Source organism: Malus domestica, chromosome 03 (genome assembly GCF_042453785.1).
Source record: "Malus domestica chromosome 03, GDT2T_hap1".
NCBI lineage: Eukaryota > Viridiplantae > Streptophyta > Magnoliopsida > Rosales > Rosaceae > Malus > Malus domestica.
In genome coordinates, this window is record NC_091663.1 from 4,947,588 (window position 1) to 4,958,232 (window position 10,645).

At 32.5% G+C, this 10,645-nt stretch overlaps 1 long non-coding RNA gene across 1 annotated transcript; it reads right to left on the bottom strand.

The window, feature by feature from the left end:
• Window positions 1-9,227: 9,227 nt before the first annotated feature.
• On the bottom strand, window positions 9,228-10,410 carry LOC103418747 (uncharacterized). The gene is made up of 4 exons (XR_526817.4): window positions 10,288-10,410; window positions 10,093-10,165; window positions 9,833-9,924; window positions 9,228-9,449 (listed from the first exon to the last, which is right to left on the bottom strand). It is a non-coding gene; the product is annotated as an uncharacterized lncRNA (long non-coding RNA).
• Between the last annotated feature and the right edge of the window lie 235 nt (window positions 10,411-10,645).

A 10,645-nucleotide genomic window follows, 5' to 3' on the forward strand; every position in this document is an offset into this window, starting at 1 on the left:
CTGAAGGACCCATAGGGTTTCATGGGCTGGTCGCAGACTCGCAGTAGCTCCATAAAAACTCCCAACCTACTTGAAAACTGGATTGGATTCCCAGGTGCTACATAAGAGCATTTTTAAGAGAAGCTTTAAATTTTTGTTAAACTAGTAAATGAACATTGTTAAAAAAATTTAGATATCAGTTAAATTTTCATCTCAAACAATACTCTCTATTTTAACAAACTTCGAATATTTTATTATTAACAATTCAAACTCAACCCACACATTTTCTAAAACATCATTCTCTCTGTTCTTTTTCTCCTTGCTCAAGGGTCTACCCTTGAGTTTTATTATTTTTTTTAATATTTAGTTGATGAATAATTACTCTGTAAATTTAAAGAGTGACTATTCATTTTGTTTAAATTCATATTGATTCTTTTATAGAATCTCTTGGAGTTGCTCAAAGTTAAGAGACTCCCCAAAACTATGCTAAGCATGCATCGTTGGTTTTGGTATGGAAAAACTTTTCAGTGTTCATGTCATGCATTAGTTACATGGTACTTTTACTCTAGTTGCTATAATATGGTGAACCATAACATTTTTTATCATTGATCTATTATAAATAGGAGTCTTTTTTATATCATTTTTTTAGTTCATGTTCATTAATCTTTTTTATTTCATGTTCATTGATCTATTAGTTACATGGTACTTTTACTCTAGTTGCTATAATATAGAGTGGAATACACTGATCAATGGGTCAAAACTTTTGGACCCAGGACAGAATTATTCTCCTGCAACCTTCACTTTTGAAAATCCTGGTGCAAATCCTATAAAATATATATTAATCATGAAAGACACGCTATTTAAGATAATGGGTATTACACAAAAACTACACTAACACAAAAAACACGAAGCCAGATGTTTCCCATTGCATCTCTATTAACCAATGATGCTAGCTCAATGATAAAAAATGTTATGCTAGCTCAATGATAAAAAATGTTATGGTTCACCATATTATAGCAACCATTACAAAGACTCCTATTTACAATAGATCAATGAACATGAAATAAAAAAGATTAAAACCACTTAAACTGATTACAAGAAAATCCTAAAAATTGGGAAAATAAAAGCTAGTAGGTTCACTGCAGATGGCTAGAAACTTAAGGAGTAATTGGAACGTCACTCTTCTTGTGATATTGTAATTTAATAAATAATTAAATGAAAAACGACATATTAAATATCATATTGCCACATAAATATTAAAACACATTGTCTTTCAGGTACTACATAGTGTCTAGACCTAGTAAACAGGCCGTTTTCGTGTTTACTTATCATACACGTTATTATAAAGAGTTTTTAATGAGTGACTTCTTAATAACCCGATTGGTTAACAAATTGATCGTGCAAAAAATTATCACGTCTAGTTGTCATATCACATCCTGAGACCAAAAAAGAATATTCCATGCAGCAGCCCTCAATAATTTGCTATAGTGGGTCCCTACACAATAATTTGCTATACAAACCCCTCAAATTTGGCAAAGAAATTATCTAATCCCATATTTATCTTATGAGAAGAAATGATTTTGAGCTAGTGGTCACTTCAAATCTTCCAAATATGAAGCAACAAAATTTAATCATTAAGAAACAATTGGTAAGAACTTACATCTCACATAGTCGTTTCTACAACCATGTTTGGTAGGAAGGAAACGTGGAGGAATGAAAAGTTATGGACTGATTGGGCGTTTGATTTTCGATAGGACTTGATTGCAAAGTAGAAGAAAAGAAAAGTGAAGGGAGAGGGGATGATCTTCTGTTTTGAGTCTACAAAATCGATTCCTCCGATAAGCAATGGGTAAAATTTCAATCAATTATAATACCCTCGAGAGCAGTTTGATAATCATTTTATTTTTTAATTTTCAATTATTGTTTTCACCTTTTTAACAATTGAAAAACTCGTTTAGTAACCACTTTTAATTTTCATAAAAATAAAAAATGAAAACAAAAGAAGTGAAAACTGCATTCTTTGAGTTTTCAAAATTTAACTTTCAATAATCAGTTTTTCATTTTCTTGAAAGAGTTTTTAGTTTTCAAAAACTAAAAATTGAAAACTACTAAATACGAAAAAAACGGCCCATCATTTAACATGATTGTTGGCACTAAGGTGAACTTAACTAATCTATATTAATCCTTTTTCAAGACAAATCACAAAGACATTTCTCTTTAAAAGATATTCTTACGTACAATTGAAATATATTTCTTCGTATCTACAACTCTCATTACGTGAAACCTCAATGAACCTCAATGAACCTAAAGTAAAATCAGAATCTCCGATACAAGAGGATGTCCAGGTTACTCGGTACAATATCTCCGATCCCACTCTAGGATCTGGTGCTAGGGACTCTGGACTACAGGTTCAGTCTCTATCAAGAAACATCATATCATATAGTTACCCACACCCATCAAGTGAATGAATGGTCAATGATAATACATTCATCCAATTAACCTAGAGCAACGCATTTACCACTCTCTAGTTTGCTCCTTTAATTTGTCTTGTAATGCACGGGTCAGACCCTTGTGGTACTCACTAGGGTCCATGACTCCAAAGCAAAACCAAATGGTCCAACACTTACCACCCCATGTCCTACCACATTGATTTCTTGTTGATTTTGTGTGTAGAAGAGGAAATTTAAGATTATTATGGAATTCTTAATAACATAATTTGAAATGATGAAATTTTGTTCTTCAAATTTCAACCATTAAAATTGTCTATTTTTCTAGTTTCATAGCATAGTACCTCAATCATTTTTCCTTTGGATAGTATTTTAACAAACATAAAGATTTCATCACGAGAAATCAAGAATCATATTGGTAATTGATTTTAAATTAAATTGATGTTTGCAAGAATAATATGACGTGAAGGTTGAAAAATAGATGGCACCAAATTTCTTGTAAAATATGAGAATCCTTTTCCTACTTGCTAATATGGAATTGGAGTTGTGGTTCAAATTGGTGAAGGTAGCTGCATTTGTTAAGGGAGTTGCATTGGCCAAAGTTGTTGCCCAAAAATTAGGAATGGGGGCGTAAGTTATAAAACTATGAATAAATAAGATATTGTTAATATCTACTCCAGTATTGAATGTGTATCAACAAATTATCAAGCCAATTATGTCAGTCCTTTAACCAAGGCTTCTTAAATAGATGAATTTTGTTTGTTTGATTAACTTAAAAGAATAATGAAATTTAAATATAAAACTTTCAATGTGTGTGTAGAGTTATTAATGTAAAATGAGAGATAGTAGTTTAGAGGTGCTAGTAGTGGTGGTGAGGCGGTGATTATGGTGGGTGGTGATGGCGGAGGTAATGACAGTGGATGGTGGCGGCGGCAATGGCTGGTGAGACAATTGTATGTGGTGGTGGCGACAAGTGTGATGGTGATGGTGATGATGATGGTGCGTGGTGGTGGTGGTGGTGGTGGTGGCCACTCATGATTGAGTTGTTTTTTTTATTTTTTATTTTTTATTTTTGAACTCTCACTTATGAAAATTTTGAAATGACTACAGTTTACTCATAATTTAAACTTAAGAATTGGTGAATGTCAATTTATACACTATGACTTTTGTTCAAATTTAAATTTAGTTTCCTCATCCAAACATAGTGTAAGCTATAGCTACAACGCATCAAACTTCGCTTGTTGGATTAGCTTTGTGCAAAAGAGAGAACTGCCACGACCACAGTCATCCACTTATGCGTGAGTGATTCTAACTCTAAATAGACAGGAGATTCAAATACATCTATGGTCAAAAAATTAATCACTCATCCCGTGACTGGAACTAGCATTTTCCTTTTCCGATGGCTGTTTTGGGGAGCATCCAAGGCTGAGAGACGATTGGACACTGTCTGTGAAGAAATCTACGCTTCATATCCTGTCGGAGACTCAAACTACAGTTTGTCAAAAACGTCGGGAGGGACCCAGCATGCATATTATATAAATCAGTATATATCACTATAGAGTCGTATCTTTGCAAATTGTTATTCTTCTTCTACTGCCATTGGATTTTTCTGTGGGTTAGGTACCCTGCTAATGCGTGAACGCAACAATTCCTTCAGAGTGAAAGGCCCTACTCTGTACAATGAAAGCACCAGTATATGACAAAGCTTTGCCCTTCGGTCAATATTTTGCCCCAAAACAAGTTAGAAGCAAGCATCACTCCTTTTCTTGTTTCACATTATGAACTTATGAATTACAATGAATACTATGATGGTGATTAATCTGTGTGATGCAACGATAGCGTTTGGTCACATATGCATACAACGTTTCTCTCACAGTCATTCGTCATGTGATTCATTTGATCGGTATTTTTAGCAAGCTAGGGATGATTGTAAAGGATGCCTTGTAAGATTATTTGAGTATCAATGAAATCCCATCCGTTGACTTACACGACAATCAACTTGGTAACAAGTTGATTCTCGGCCAAATATGTGGGAGTCCTGATATGAATGAGATTTGAAGTCTTAATCACATGCAACTAATTAGGAGGCCTCATTTGGTAAGACTTATATATCATGTTAAGAAACATAATTGATATCATAAGCTATGGGATATTCCTGACTATTCGTTGATAGGCAGATTAGTAGGAAACCCTAGTTATATAAATATGGATGTTTCTGCACACATAGTATGCGTTCTTCTTTTAGTGCTGTTTACCCTATTCATCAGTAAAGAACATTCTGATTGTGTGTGGAGAAAACTTCCTTACCCTATAACCTTAGCATCATGTCTGCTGCTTCAGGTTAGTACTATATGGTTTTATACATTCATGCTTATAACTGTGATCTTATGTACTGTTGTGTTTTTCCCTTATTTCTAACATGCCTTGTATATATATACGAGTATTATGCAATTATTTTTACTCTACCAACTTAACTAAAAGGAGGAACAAGAAAAATGAAAAGCAAACCCCCTTATATTTTCTTTTTAAACTTATTGCAAGGGATCATTTTATTCCAGTTTTTTTATATTAGATTTGTGTTATCACATTGTTTGTGATTAGATTGACCCTGGTTTTTTTTAAGGAATTTTAACCCTACTTATTTAAACTCGTGCATTGGATGAGAGTTGAATGGTATGAGTAACTTTTTCATGTATCATGAACACAATTCCATAATGTTACTTCATTCAAATCATAACACGTATATATAGTCAACACCAATTGTTACCTTGCACCTTAATTAAATGTTAATTAGTTTTAATATCATGTTTAATTTTTTGGAAAAGGAATAAGGTCACTACTCTAAACTTTTCTCTTTGTTTTTAAGACTATTAACTGTGAGAATGTGAAGGACAAAATCCTATATAGGTGATATCCATTTCTTGCAAGGGCTTATCGGGAGTTGGACTATTCTTCATATTGCAAACTGGTTTTATGGCGGAACATCAACTTTCTCCATAGTATTAGAATTTAATTTTGATCTTGAGACCTATGGGTTATGGGCCCACCACGCTTTGTCGCACCCATAGAAGCTTAATGGAGATTCAATAGAAGCCTAATGGAGATTTGTAATCTCACTAAGGAAGGACCACAAGTTTTTTAAAAGACATTTTAAATTTGTCTATCACTATTATGGTTAATGTCTTAACTTATATTTTGTTTAAGTCTTGATGTTCATGTGGATAGGTATGTTCATAGTTGTGATTATGAAACTATAATGTGTTTGTTAGTTCATTGTGAGAATGCTTATTTGCCCGAACATGTTAGGAAACCATGTTGGTTTATATTCCCTGTTGACGTCACTAAGTTAAATTCTAATTTCGATTTCCACTAATGAAAGCAAATGACCAGTTCGACCAAATGGAAGAATGTTGAAATATTTTCTTCATGTGTCGCACGTATTAGGAGAAATCCCAATGATGCCTAATGTGGTCTCCTAGTCACTTATATGGATTGCTTGGAAATCCAATTACGTTTTGGAATATTAACTTAGCATATCACGTGCCCACTAAGGTTAGTGATCAATTTGAGTAATATGGGCAAAAGGGGTTTCATATTCTATTTGGACTTAATTTAGGGAAGTATATAGATATATAAGGATTAATCCTAATAAGCTTATGATGGGCGTATCCTATTAGAATTATGTCTATATACGAAATAAGGGTCCTTGCTGGTGTTACGTGAGTTCCATATTATACTCATCTTTCAGTATTGTAACCTAATGTTAATACCACATGTTAAAATACTAGAACGAGAGAAATAGCACATGTTATAGTCCGCATAGTACAAAGAAATCAGTGAAAAGTATAAGGATGAATATTCGAGGGGAAACAGCCTAACAGGTGTTACATTTGATGTAGTTGCTGCTGAATAGTAAAGATTAAGATCACAAGATTGAATATAAAAGTGAACATATGAAAAAATAAGATTGAAAACCCTGAATAATACAAGAGAGAGTAGATTCTGATTTTTGAGATGATTCGAAAAAATATGCATAATTCGTTGGTTTTAATTTATTTATAAGGATTTATATGTGTGCGCATGCGATCCTTCAAATACTTAAAAAAAACTTCTGGATTCTATCTGTGAGATCATGACCATTAAAAAAAGAGTTCCTGTTATGAAACTGGAGTCACCAGACAAAGATTACGTACGCCTTAAGTGATAAACAAATTCTAATTAAATTAGACAAAATTTCATGTGGAGTGCAAAGGATCAGACAAATCCCCCAGCATAGTGTTTACTAATTCCACCTTCTGCACTACGATATTGCATAAGTTGCAGATAAACTTTTCTAACATAATATATACAGTATAATTAAGCTAAAGTAATGTTAGGTAGACTAATTTTTTAGATCAAATTTACAAATCATGTGATGAATGCCAATAAAAAGAAGCACGTTAATCAACACTTAAATAATAATTCAATCATCAAACGTCATATAAGTTACAAAATTTAATCTAAAAATTTTGTCTTTCCAACCTTGCCCTTCCCAATACGATGTTAATATGTTTACGCAAGAAAACGGTCTCAGAGGGTAAATACATCAAACAAAATAATCAACAGTACAGCTTTCTTTGGGATTTTAGAAAGTAATAACTCATTGTACATAAGATAGTACTAAACTTTTACTCATTAGTTTTATGCACTATTTGGAGTGCACTCCTCCAAATGAGTGTTAGAAGCCCCCAGAAAATGATAAATACTACAATAGCAAATTATGATTTGATATTTAATTTATATTTGGAAGATATTCACTAATTTTAACAAGGTTTAACTCGAAGTGGTGGCTTATTATCATATGGTTTTTCATTTCAACATATTATTTTTAGTGTTCAAGTCACTTCTCCTCAGTTTATTAAATTTTAAAAGTAATGATATCGATCGATTATAAAAAATAAAAAATAAAAACGAATAGAATTTCTACAATTTGTCCAATTTTTTGTCTGTATGTGCAGAGTCGTATAGTATTTGCCGTTTGTCGTGATCGCATATATCATTAACAAATTATTAGCCAATAAAAAGCCTAAGAGCCTTTAATGGAAAATGTGGAAAATGGGTGTGTCCTTCAATCCCCAAAATTTGATGAAAGTCTTGTCATATATTTGCCAAAAAGAAAGCCGTCTTCACCGACTTAGAAGCAAGCTTTTCCTTTTGCACTGTACTAATTGCCAAGGAAGTTTGACATCATATTATGCACTCTAAGAGCATCCCCAATGGGGGTTTTATCTTCATTGTGGAAGCTTTTTTTTAAGTGATAAAAAAGAAAACCCTGGCGATTTACTTCCTCATCGGATGCAGTCTTACGTAAACCTTCAATATGTGAAATTGTTCATTGAAAACAAGGTGTCACGGCATGCTATGCAATATTAACTTAGAGGTTCGAAAAATATAACTTAGAATATAACTTAAAGTGTTTTTTTTTTTCATTTTGAGTTTATCACTTGTCTCATGTTCATTATTTTACGATTAGATATAGAGCAAAAGCTATTCGATTCATATTTATATCCTTTCTAAATTTTTGAATATTTTATATACCATATGGCCCCTAACTTTAATTATTTCATTTTCATTTTGGCTCCCTAGACCATCCGAGGACATCTCGTATGTACTCGTATCACGAAGAAGTGTACCACATAATATAATAGCAATGTACTGCATATGATGTATATGTTCAGTGTTCACCCACCAAATAATAAAAACATGTACATGGTGCTGCAAATTGGTGAATGCTAGGACAACGTCCCACGTGTTACCGTATTGTCCGTATAGTTTTTGTGACTACCCTACAAAACAAAGGCATGTGGGTACCCTTGCTTGTGGAGAAAAGCCCCAGTCTATATACGTTCATCAAGAAGAGAACATTAATAACACTAAAAGCCAAATATATACGACATTACTACAGATTCCTTGCGTTGCAATCAGTTACGATAACCGGACAATTTGGAAGGGAGAAAATGAGAGTTAACTACATTTTAAACCTTTTAAATTAAAATGAAATTTTGATCAATTTAATTTTTTTTATTTTAATTTGCGTTGTAAGGTATTAAAATTAAATTGGTTGATTGATTTTTCAGAATCCATTAAATTGAAGATGCAATGAGCTTGAGACCTTTATCTGAGCTAATTGTAAGCCGCACTTGCACTATATTGACAAAAGAAAACTCATTGATTTAATGGAAGATTAGATGTTCAAAGAGACAAAAGGTACAAATTGATACAGTTTCAAAACCTCAAGATGCAATGTGGGAAAATTAGAACCTTATGACAAATTTTGAAAAACACCTCAAACCTAAAAGGTGTAAAATGTACTTAGTCCTTAAAATAATAAACACCGAAGATATCGATATCGAATTGAATGCAGTTAAAGTTTCACCCTAAAATTAATTGGCAACAAGAATGAGCGACAACTCCTTATAACTAGATTTCTTACTTCCCTTTCACTCATGTATGGCGCACTCAAGCAAATACATGAAGAACACATATTGAGTAACGTAGAGGGGGTGTGGTCGTTAGGTTTTAGACATAAACTAACTTGTTTTGATATCATTTAAAAAACTAAAATTCCACCCAAAATTAAACTGCATAATAAGAAGAATGACCTCACTAATTGTTCCCGTAGTAGATTGGGATCTAACACCACGTGCTATGGTCATTGTGGATTACAAATTGATCCCAGCTAATGCTCGTTATAAAAAAAATTCCAAAAGTAAAAAAAAAAAATTATTTAATAATATATATATATATATAAAGATATTTATATACAAAATTGCAAATTTAACTTTATTAAAATTCATATATTCAAATATTACACTAAAATTAACAACAAAATGAGTAGTTATATTACGAAATATACCAAATCACCAAAATATGTAGAGACTTTGCTTCACACTCTAAAACAAAACTCAAGTCCTAGTTCCAACCTTGGTCCTCCAATGATATTCGTCTTCTCTGCAATTGTTTCTTCAAGAAGACACACATCTCCTGCAAGCCAATCACACTTTAAATTTATAGGTGGCTGTAAATGTAGTTGATATTTGAGTTATAATCCCTCATGAATTAGTACAACTAACCACCTATGAGACAAACAAGGAAAAATATAAAGCTTAGAAATAAAAACTCATCACTCAGGGCCCATATATTGAAAAATTCAAATCCACAAAGTCATTAAAATTCTGGTACCAAGAAAAATAAAAAATAAAAGAAATTAAATGTTAGGAAAAAAATGCAAGTCAGTTCAAATGAAGGGATTTCTTCTAAGCAAGGTTTACAAACACAAGGCATTAAACAATGTGAACTCTCTACAACTTTAATACAAAACATAATGTATAGTAAGGTATGTAAATACAAAAAACTTTTGAATTAACCTGTCATCTCCTTCCACATTGCTTTGACATTTATCCTATCTAAGATTCCACCTGCTATCAAATCAAACCTTGATTTGATGAGAAACGAAATTCTGCATGAAAAAAAAAAGTCATGAGAAGTCTTGCATTGCGGTCTAAGAGAAACAAATTGAATCAGTTTTAGATACTTGCAAGCCTTCAGCCAGAAACAATGCATTGTTGTACACAATTAAAGATACAATAGCAATAGCAAATTCAACGGAGAGATTGGGAGGAGTTACCATCAGCATTGGTAGCTGCCATTTCGACATCTTGTAGAGTTATCAGTCTCTTCGTCACAGCCTCCTTTTGATGCTAAAATCAAAATTAAATTACATAAAAATTAAATAAATATACAAACACATACATACAGTAATTAAATATAATTTTGATGGAGTAATTAGTCAAGTGGCAAAAAAAAATGAATGAAGAAATACCAAGAAAATTGATGGAGTAATTAGTTACTATCTTCAAGACGGGGCATGTACCGCAGACCCGTCTTCTTTAAATACTGGTATGTGGATTGTAGGTCTGGAGCAACACGATCATTTTTTTTTTTTTTTTTTTTTTTTTTTGCAATGGAAAAGCACGTTTTCATCCTCCCTTCTCATGTTGTACATTTCAGTTTTTTGTGGCAGTTTTTTTGTGTGGTTTCGGTTTTGACGCCACTTTTTATTTTTTTTAGTGTTTTCGGCCAGTTTTAGTGTTTTTTTATTTGAGGGATGTTTTAGTCCAATTATTTTTTGTGAAGTCATGAAACACCAAAACTCACTTCTGGCTTTCTAATACTAGCAT